The 11,549-nt window shown below is 38.8% G+C and overlaps 1 long non-coding RNA gene across 1 annotated transcript in view; it reads right to left on the reverse strand.

Moving 5' to 3' along the window:
- LOC129524930 (uncharacterized) overlaps positions 1-5,779 on the reverse strand; it is a 29,086-nt gene extending 23,307 nt beyond the window's left edge. Inside the window, exons 1-2 of the long non-coding RNA XR_008668909.1 lie at positions 5,681-5,779; positions 2,684-2,830 (exon numbers count right to left, since the gene is read on the reverse strand). This is a non-coding gene — a long non-coding RNA (uncharacterized lncRNA). The remainder of the gene's footprint in view (positions 1-2,683; positions 2,831-5,680) is intronic.
- Between the last annotated feature and the right edge of the window lie 5,770 nt (positions 5,780-11,549).

The raw sequence follows: 11,549 nt of genomic DNA on the forward strand, positions 1-11,549 counted from the left end.
GCTGGGCGCGGTGGCTCATGCCTGTAATCTCAGCACTTTGGGAGGCCAAGGTGGGCGGATCATGAGGTCAGGAGACTGTTGAGACCATCCTGGCTAACACGGTGAAACCCTGTCTCTACTAAAAAATACAAGAAATTAGCCTGGCGTGGTGACAAGCGCCTGTAGTCCCAGCTACTCGGGAGGCTGAGGCAGGAGAATGGCCTGAACCCAGGAGGTGGAGCTTGCAGTGAGCCGAGATCGCCCCACTGTGCTCCAGTCTGGGCGACAGAGCAAGACTCCGTCTCAAAAAAAAAAAAAAAAAAAATTAAAAATCAGCTGGGCATGGTGGTGCACACCTGTGGTACTAGCTACTTGGGAGGCTGGAGCTGAAGGATCAATTGAGCCCAAGAGTTCCAGGCTGCAGTCAGCTATAATTGCACCACTGCACTCCAGGCTGGAACAACACCCTGTCTCTAAAAAAGGGGGAGGGGGGATTAGAAAAAGATTAACAGAGTAAATCTTCTTTAAAAAGTTGAAAGTGAAAACCTTTGCAGAAATTAACAAACTAGAAAGCGAATACACACACAAACAAAACAAGAAAAGCAATAACTAGATTCTTTGCAGCTTTTTTTTAAAAATAGTGAAACACTGGAAACAATTTCAGTACCTATCAGTAAGAGAATAGGTAAATAAAATATGGCATGTTACTACAATGAAACAGAATGTTGCCATTTAAATGAATAAACTGAAGCTTCGTGTATCCTTATGAATAAATCTCAAAAGCAATGTTGAGTAACAAAATCAAGTTGCAAAATGATAGGTGCAGTATAATACCATTTATGTAAAGTTTCAAACACACCAAACAATAATGTTTAGTTTTTCTTTTTTTTTTTTTTCCTAGATGGATTCTCACTCTCTTACCTAGGCTGGAGTGCAGTGGCACAATCTTGGCTCACTGCAACCTCCTCTTCCAGGGTTCAAGTGATTCTCCTGCCTCAGCCACCCGAGGAGCTGGAATTACAGGCACCCATCACCATGCCCAGCTAGCTTTTCCTGCCTCAGCCTCCCTAGTAGCTGGGACTACAGGCACCTGCCACCACGCCCGGCTAATTTTTTGTATTTTTAGTAGAGATGGGGTTTCACCATGTTGGCCAGGCTGGTCTCAAACTCCTGACCTCAAGTGATCCACCCACCTCGACCTCCCAAAGTGCTGGGATTACAGGCGTGAGCCACTGCACCTGGCCAATAATGTTTACTTTTATGACTTCACAGAAACTTCCTAAGAGGCAAAAGTTTAGATGAGAAAGATGTCAACTTGAGAAGAATGGCCAGACCCACAGAATGGGAAGAGGATGTTCCTGTCATGGAAAGACACAAAGGAGACTTTAACTATATTTGTCCTATTTTTAATAATATCTGAAGTAAACAAGGCAAGTGTTAAGATGTGTTAAATCTGGATCTTAAGCACCTAAGTGTTTTGCTGTTTTCTATATGTCTGAATTATTTCATAATTTTTAAAAAATTTGTAAAAGAAAAATTGTGTTGCAATCAGGAGCATACATGAAATAACGTTTATTCTGTGGAATTATTTATCATATACTGTCTACTCCTCCTCCTCCTCCTTCTTCTTCTTCTTCCTCTTATTCTTCTTCCTCTTTCTTCCTCTGAGTCAGGGTCTCACTCCATCGCCCAGGCTAGAGTGCAGTGGCATGATCACAACTCTCTACCACCTCAACCTCCCAGGCCCAAGTGATCCTCCCACCTCAGCCTCCCAAGTAGCTGGGACTACAGGCTCACTCCACCGCGGCTGGGTAATTTTTGTAGGTTTTGTAGAGATGGGGTCTTGCCATGTTACTCAGGCTGGTCTTGAACTCTTGGGCTCAAGTGATCTTCCTGCCTCAGCCTCTCAAATAGCTGGGACTACAGGTGCATGCCACCACATGGGCTAATTTTTGATTTTTGTAGAGATGGGGGCTCCCTATGTTATTCAGACTGGTCTCGAACTCCTGGGCTCAAGCGATCCTCCCTCCTCAGCCTCCCAGAGTGCTGGGATTACAGGCATGAGCCACCACACCCAGCCCTTCTGTCTTGTTAAGTATTACAAAATGAAATGTCAGCTGGCCTCCCTCCACAATGGAATGAACTTGCTAGGACTTGACACCACTTCCCACTGCTCCTCTATCTGTTCTTTTGCTTCTCTGCCCTTTCTTCAGAGCACAACGTTTTGGAGAGTATATTGGCCAGATCAACAAAAACAACATTAAAAAGTACTCTGTTTCTGATGTTGAGTAAACATGACATCTTTGGCTGATAAGTTTTTAATTCTATCAACAGCTCAGGTTGAATATATTAAATTTGGGCTCTATCATCAGATTTTACAGCTTGAGAAGGAGGCATCTGATAATATACACAGAAAAGCAGGCCATCTGTGAAACATGAAAGCTACACAGGATGCATTGTGCAGCAGCGGGGCTGCCCCGCTCTACAGCTAAGCAGCAAAGCTCTGCCATGTGGTTCCCATCAAAGACCTCAAATGGGCATTTCACATCATAATCTAAAGAGACGACCCTCGATTAAATGCAGGCCCAACACATATACATGTCAGGATTTGGTAGAGGTATTTCTATTGCATAACATATGTAGTCATTTCTGGTACATAAATTGGATTTTTACAGGCCTGTACAGACTCCACAAAGAACCTTACCTTTTTTTCACACTCTTTCTGACAATACTTTGTATAGATGTTGACATTTATCCTTTGAGTTGTGGTAATTGGGTAGTGTGGCTTCTACATTCCTGTAAGGTGGCTTTGAGATACTAGCAGGGAGGAGCAGGAATGAGCCAAGACCAGCTGGAAAAGAGAACGTACAGGCTCAGTAAGAATGCTTATCATTGTGAGAGTATGGAGATAGGGGAAAGTAGGAAGACCAACAGGGAAAGGGTAGAGGAACAATTAGAGACTCTAATGTTCAAACCTAAGATGCCTCATCCTCAGTGCTCCTGAGACCACCCACTGCTGTGCCCCACCAGCTCAAAAAGAGACACACACCTCAGAATAATGGTCTCCCCCAAATGGTCACATCTGTATCCCCAGAACCAGTGAATCTCACATGGCAAAAGGGATTTTGCAAAATCGATTTAGTTAAGGATCTGGTTTGGCTGTGTCCCCACCCAAATCTCATCTTGAACTGTAGCTTCCATAATTCCCACGTGTTGTAGGAGGGACCCCGTGGGAGATAACTGAATCATGGGGGTGGTTTCCCCCATACTGTTCTCGTGGTACTGAGTAAGTCTCACAAGATCTGATGATTTTATAAGGGGTTTCCCTTTTCACTTGGCACTCTCTCATTCTCTTGTCTGCTGCCATGTAAGACATGCCTTTCACCTTCTGCCGTGATTGTGAGGCCTCCCCAGCCATGTGGAACTGTGAGTCCATTAAACCTCTTTTTCTTTATAAATTAGCCAGGTATGTCTTTATAAATTACTTTATAAATTACCCAGGTATTTCTTTATAAATTACTCAGGTATGTCTTTATCAGCAGCGTGAGAGTAGACTAATACAGTTAAGGACCTTGAGATGGAGATATTACCCTGGATTATCTGGATAGGGCCAATGTATTCACAAGGGTCCTTGCAAGAGAGGGGCAGGAGGATCTTACTCAGAGAAGGGGATGTGATGACAGAAGCAGAGATTAGAGTAAGAGAGAGATCTGAAGACAGTGCTGCTGGTTTTGAAGCTGGAGGAAGAGGCCCTAGCCAAGGAATGTGGGCGGACTCTAGAAGCCCAAAACAGCAAGGAAGTAGACCTTCCCCTTGAGATTCCAGAAAAATGCAGCCCTGTCAACATCTTGATTTTAGAACTTCTAACTTCCTGAACTATAAGACAATACATCTGTGTTGTTTCAAGCCACTAAGTCTGTGGTTACTTGTTTGGTAACAACAGGAAACTAACACATGTCTCCATCCCTGGTGAGAAGTTACTGACTTATGACTCCATTCCCTCAACTCTTGATAGCCCTTCCAGTTCTCAAAGTTCATGTTTCTGTGATTACAAACTAGGGGACCATGTGGAAACGTTGTTCTTTTTTCTTTCAATATGTTGACAGTACATTCCTCTAAACAAATTACGAGTCCTGATTTGAAAGATTCAGAGACGAAAACGCTGGGGCCACAGAAATGAGGTAACTTCACACATGAATTGCAGCTGATAAAAAAAAAAATAGCAGACCTGCACCCACAAGACAAGGTACCACTTCCCTACAGGGAAGCTCAGCTTCATGCACATCCTCTGTGTCCCTCCCTGTATAACCTTGGAATCCACATTCACTTCCAGGAATCCAAGCACTTTCAACTTATGGAGGGAATACCTTTCACTTAAAAGTACTGAAATGGTAATCTTCCCTCATCAATATAAACACACATCTAAGAATCACCAGATAGCTGAGAAAATAACAATGTGAAAAAGAATTAACACATGAGGAAACAGAATTTACAAAGGAAACAAGAGAAGACTGCAAAATAATCATTAGCATCCTCAGAGAAAGGAGAAGCTATCACAACAAGAAAAAGTTTCTTTAAAAAAGTGATCAGAGTGGTTGGAAAATAGAAATGATTGTCATCCCCCAACTCCACAGATAAATCTCAATCTGTGGGCTAAGATACAGAAAGGAAATATGTGAAGATTGAAGTGGTGACCTGGAAATGCAAGCTGAGGGATCCTCCAGGATACAGTGCAAAATAAGAAGTAATAAAGTGATGGGGAAAAGGTTAAGAGACAAAGAAAATAGATAACACAAGTCCACTGAAACCCTAGCAGAAGTTGTGAGGAGAAACTCATAGCAGATACATCTTACTGAAATTTTTGATGAGAATAAAGAAGTTTTCACTACATGTTCTCACTTATAAGTGGGAGCTGAACAATGAGAGCACATGGACACAGGGAGGGGAACAACACACACTGGGGCCTGCCGGGGGTTGCAGGGCCAGAGAGAGCACCAGGAAAAATAGTTAATGCATGCTGGGCTTAATACCTAGATGATGGGTTGACAGGTGCAGCAAACCACCATTGCACACATTTACCTATTAACCAACTTGCACGTCCTGCACATGTATCCCAGAACTTAAAATAAAATAAAAAGAATAAAGAAGTTTTCTTGTTACTGATTTCTATTTTGATTCTGTTAAAGTCTGAAAAAATACTCTCTAAGATTTTATTACTAGAAATGTATTCAGACTTGTTTCATGGCTCAGGATATGATACATTTTGGTGAACATTCCATATGCTTTTAAGAAGAATGTGGGCAACATGGTGAGACCTCATCTCTACAAAAAATAAAAATTGCCTGGCATGGTGGTATGCACCTGTATTCCTAGCTACTTGGGAGGCTGAGGCAGGAGGATTGCTTGAGCCCAGGAGTTTGAGACTGCAGTGAGCGATCATCATGCCACTGCAATCTAGCCTAGGCAACAGAGCAAGACCCTGTTTTTGAAAAAAAAAAAAAAGAAGAATGCATATTTTGCAGCTGTTGAGATAATGTTCTATAAAAGAGGTTTATTATGACAATTAAGTGGATTAATGTGTGTGAAATGACATAATAACATTGAAATATCTCAATAAGCACCAGCTGTTATTTTGCTATTGAAAAACAGTTTTCTTTTTTTAAAGTAAGATAAAAATAGATATCTGATATTCCATATTTACCCACATATTTACCACTTGGGTGTTCTTCATTGCTTTCTGTAATGAAGTTTCCATCTGTCATTACCGTACCCTGAGCTTTCAACTTTAGATTTGTAGTGTTGATGGGCTGGCAAAAAAAAAAAAAAAAAAAAAAAAAATCTCTCAGCTTTCATTGATCACAAAATTTCTTCATTCTCTTTCGAATGATATTCTAGATGGATATGATATTCTGGGCAAGCAAATTTTTTTCATCTCAACACATTTAATACGTTGTTCCATTATCTCTGGGCTCCACTGCTCAAATGAGATATAAGACACCATCTGTATCCTTGTTCCTTTGGCTATTTTCAAAATTTTCTCTCTAGCTTTTGATTTTACCTTCAGTTCACTCATCTTCAGTTCATGCTAGTTTCTTTTGCCATCTCTAGTCTACTGGCTAAACCCACCCAGAAAACATTTCATTTCAGATACAGTACTTTTCATTTCTGGAATTTCCATTTGATTTCTTTTATCCATTTCTCCAATAAAATTATAAGTTTGTTTAGTCATTGTGGTCATTTCCCTTTAAGTCTTTGAAGATGACCATAATAGCTCCTTCCAAGATTTTGTCTGGTAATTCAAATATCTCAGCGTTTGTTTGTCTTGACTATGGATTCCATGTTCTTGTTTGTTCACCTTTCTAGTGAATTTCAATTGTGTAAAAGATTAACCTATGCCATGGTTTGAATGTGTCCCCTAAAGTTCATGTATTGGAAACTTGATCCCCAATGTGGAGGTGGTGGGAGATGGGACCTTTAAGAGGTGTTTAGTTTGTAAAAGCTCCGCCCTCATAAATGGATTAATGCCATTATTGTGAGAGTAGGTTTATTATCACAGGAGTGGGTTTCTTTTCTTTTCTTTTTTTCTGTTTTTTTTTTTTTTTAGATGGAGTCTCACTCTGTTGCCCAGGCTGGAATGCAGTGGCATGACCTCAGCTCACTGCAACCTCCACCTCCTGGGTTCAAGCAATTCTCCTGCCTTATCCTCCTGAGTAGCTGGAATTACAGGTGCATGCCACCATTCCTGGCTAATTTTTGTATTTTTCGTAGAGATGGGGTTTCACCATGTTGGCCGGGCTGGACTTGAACTCCTGACCTCAGGTGATCTGCCTGCCTCAGCCTCCCAAAGTGCTGGGATTACAGGCATGAGCCACTGCGCCCAGCCTAGGAGTGGGTTTCTTACAAAAGGATGAGTTTTGTCCCCTCTTGCTATCTCTCTCATCCATATGATGTATTCCACCACGTTATGATGCATAAGAAGGCCGTCACCAGATGCTAGTACTTTATATTGGACATCTCGGCCTCCAGAACTATAAGCCAATAAATGTCTGTTCATTATAAATTACCCAGTCTGTGTTATTCTGTTTTAGCAGCACAAAATGGACTAAGCCTCTTATGAGCTACTCGTCTATTACCAAGGATTATTATTTTTGCCTTTTAGAAAAATACTCTACTAACAATGTAATAGTTAGACTGAATGACGGAAGGTCAGATTCAGAGAGATCTATTAGAGAATGTTAATGTTACAGATTACAGTGGTAATGGAGAAGTTCAGGTTTTAACGAAGACCTGAACTAAGGATAAGGAACTCTATTTATGTATGCCAAGATGTGGAAAATAATCTAAATGTCCATTGACAGACGAATGGATAAAGAAAATATATGCAAACAATGAAGTATTATTCGGCCTTAGAAAAGAAGGAAATCCTACAGTATGAGACAACATGGATGAACGTGGAGGACATTACACTATGTAAAATAAGGCAGTCGCAGGACAACAAATACTTATAAGTAACAAATACTTTTTTAGATGCTTCATATAAGTGGTTCCACTTATATGAAGTATCTAAAAATAGCCAAAGCCAAACCCGTACAGAGAGTAAGAAGACTGGTTGCCAGAGGCTGGTGGCGGGGAGGGGGAAATGGGGAGTTGACATTCATTGGGTATAAAGATTTAGTTATACAAGATGAATAAGTTCCAGACATCTGCCGTACAATTAAATGTCTATAGCTAATACTTAAAAGTTTGTTGAAAGAATAGGTCTCATGTTAAACGCTATTACTACAATTTTTAAAAAGAGAAATGCTAGAAATCAAAAACACTGTAAGAGAAATGAAGAGCCTTTGATGACCTTGTTAGTAGACTGAATATGACTGAGGATAGAATCACTAAGTTTGAGGAAATGTCAATAGAAATATTCAAATTGGAAAAACAGAAAACGAAGAAGTGAGAAAGGAACAGAAGAGATTAAGTGAAGCAATAACCATTGAGAATTTTGCTCAAATAAATGTCAGACACCAAACCACAAATCCAGGAAGCTCAGAGAGCACCAAGCAGGATAAATCTCTCTCTCTCTCTCTCTTTCTCTTTCTCTCTGCCTCTTTTTCTCTCTCACACACACACACAGACACACACACACACATACCCTACATGTAGGCATATCATATTCAAACTGAAGAAAAATCAAAGATAAAGAAAAAGTGTTTCAAGAAGGCAAAATTAAAAAAACACTTTATCTCTAGAGGAGCAAAGATAAGAATTACATGTGATGTCTCCTCAGCAAGTAGGCAAGCAAGAATAGAGTGAAGTGAAGTGTTTAAAGTTTTGAGATAAAAGGCCACCAACCTAGAATACCGTACCCTGAGAAATTATTCAAAAGTGAAGGAGAAATGAACTTTCTCAAACAAACAAAAATTGAATTTGTTGCCAGTAGACCTGCCTTGCAAGAAATGTTGAAGCATGTTCTTCAAAGAGGAGGAAACTGATACAGGTCAGAAACTCAGATCTACATAAAGAAAAGATTAGCACTGGAAAATGAATAAGATATGGTTGGATAAAAACGTTTACTTTTCTTATTATTCATTTTTCTAACCAATAAATGTTCAAAATAATAATAGAGGCTGGGTGCAGTGGCTCACACCTGTAATTCTAGCACTTTGGAAGGCTGAGGTGGGAGGATCTCTTGAACCCAAGAGTTTGGGACCAGTCTGGGCAACACAATGAGACCCTATCTCTACAACAACACAAAATTAGTCTGGCATGGTGGTATGCACCTGTAGTGCTACTCAGGAGGTTGAGGCAGGAGGACTGTTTGAGCCCCAGAGGTCAAGGCTGCAGTGAGCCATTATTACAATATTGCACTCCAGCTGGGCAACAGAGCAAGACCCTGCCTCAAAATAATAATAATAATTGAAGGGTATGGTTGTATATGTCTGTGGCCTCAGCTACTTGGGAGGCTAAGAGTGTCACTTAAGCCCAGCAGCTTGAGGCTGCAGTGAGCCATGATCACACCACTGCACTTCAGCCTAGGTAACAGAGTGAGACTCTGTCTCAAAATAAGAATAATAGTAATAGAAACAATGTATTTTATTATCTATGCTTATATATATATATATGTATGTTTATGTAAGTTTACGTATAAGTGATAACTTTAAAAAATGGGCCCATTTCTTTGAAATTTCACAATCTAACAAAACTCACAAAAGAAGAAATACTTTGACTAGGCGTATATCTATTAAAGAAAGTAAATCAATAATTAATAACCTTCCAAAACAGGAAGCACCAGACCCAGATGGGTTCACTGGTGAATCTACCAAATATTGAGGAAGAAATTATGGCAATTTTCTACAATCTCTTCCAAAAGACAGAAGCAGAGAGAATATTTCCTAACTCATTCTATGAGGCCAATATTACCTTAATACAAAAACTAGATGAAGACATTATTAAGAAAGAAGATTACAGATCAATATCTCTCATGAACAAAAATCCCCAATAAAATATTAACAAAAAGAATGCAACAATGTATAAAAAGATTACACACTATGACCAAGTGAGATTTATCTAAGGTGTGCAAGGTAGTTTCAACATTCAAAAATTAATTAGTGTAATTCCATCACATCAATAGGCTGAAGAAAAATTACATGATCACACAAATAGATGCAGAAAAAGCATTTAATAAAATCCTACATGCATTCATGATAAACCATTCAGAAAACTAGTAATAGAAGGAAACTTCTCAACTTGATAAGAAGAAATCTCCAAAAACCTACAGCTAACATCATAGTTAATAGGAAGAAACTAGAAGTTTTCCCACTAAAATCATGAAAAAGGTAAGGCTCTCCTCTCACTACTCCTTTTCAACATCATACTGGTAGTCCTAGTTAATACAATGAGACCAGAAAAGGAAATAAAATGTATACAGATTGAGAAAGAAGAAATAAAACTATGGTTTTTTTCAGATGACATGATTGTACATGTAGAAAATCTGAATGAATTGACAAAAAAAAACCCGCCTAGAACTAATAAGAAATTATAGCAAGGTTACAGGATACAGGCTAACATACAAATGTCAATCATGTCTCAGTGGTATAGTGGTGAGCAGAGCTGCCTTACAAATATCAACCATTTTCCTATATAACAGCAAGGAACATGTGGAATTTGAAATTAAAAACACATTATTACTCACATTAGCACCACCAAAAATGAAATACTTAGCTGTAAATCTAACAAAATCTGTATGATATCTATATGAGAGAAACTACAGAATTCTGTGAAAGAAATCAAGAACAAAATAAATGGAGAGATATTCCATGTTCATGGATACAAAAAAATTAATGGTTTCAAAATGTCAGTTTTTCTAACTTGATCTATAAATCTAATACAATTCCAAAATCCCAAAGGCAAAAGACCCAGAAGGGCCTTCTCAATATTGAAGAACAAAGTCAGAGGATGGCCACTATCTGACTTGAAGACTTTGATCTTTGACAAAAGAATAAAGGCAATACAATGAAGCAAAGAAAGTCTTTTCAAGAAATGTTGCTGGAACAACTGGAAATCCACATGCAAAAGAAAGTCAATCCAGATAGACATAACACCTCTAACTAAATTAACTGAAAATGGATTATAAACCTAAATGTAAAATGCAAAACTATAAAACTTCTAGAAGCTAATACAGGGGAAAACCTAGATGACCTTGGGATGGCGACGACTTTATAAATTCAATACCTAAGGCATGATCCATGAAAGAAATAATTGGTAAGCTGGACTTCATTAAAATCAAATTTTCTTCTCTGCAAAAGACAAGTCAATAGAATAAAAAGAAAAGCTACAGATTGGGAAATAATATTTGCAAAAGACATTATCAGATAAAGAACTGTTATTCAAAATACACAAAGAACTCTTAAAACTCAACAATAAGAAGGCAAATAACCCAACTAAAAAAGACTTTAACAGACGACTCACCAAAGAAGACACAAGAATGGTAAATAAGCATATAAAAAGATGCTCAACAACATATGTCATTAGAGAATTGCAAATTAAAACAACAACAAGCTAACACGACACATCTATTTGAATTGCCAAAACCCAAAATGCTGACAACATCATATGCTGGTGAGGATGTGAAGCAAGTGGAATTAGCATTCATTGCTAGTGGGCATGCAAAAAGCCACTTTGTAAAAGCTTGGCAGTCTCAGGGATTCTCCCAAATGAATTGAGAACTTACATCCATGCAAAAACCTGTATGCACAAGTTCATGACAGCTTTATTTATGATTGTCAAAACTTGGACGCAAATAAGATGTCCCTCAGTAGGTGAGCAGAAATATAAATGGGTATAGACAAAGAATAAAATGTTCTTCAGTGCTAAAATAGAAGTGAATGATTTAAGTCACTAAAAGACATGGGAGAAACTTAGTGCATATTACTAAGTGAAATAAGCCAATCTGAAAATCCTACATATTGTAATGATTTCAATTATACAACATTCAGGAAAAGGCAAAACTATGGATATGATAAAAATATCAGTGATTGGCCAGGCATGGTGGCTCATGCCTATAATCCCAGCACTTTGGG

The sequence above is a fragment of the Gorilla gorilla genome, chromosome 8 (genome assembly GCF_029281585.2).
Source record: "Gorilla gorilla gorilla isolate KB3781 chromosome 8, NHGRI_mGorGor1-v2.1_pri, whole genome shotgun sequence".
Lineage (NCBI taxonomy): Eukaryota > Metazoa > Chordata > Mammalia > Primates > Hominidae > Gorilla > Gorilla gorilla.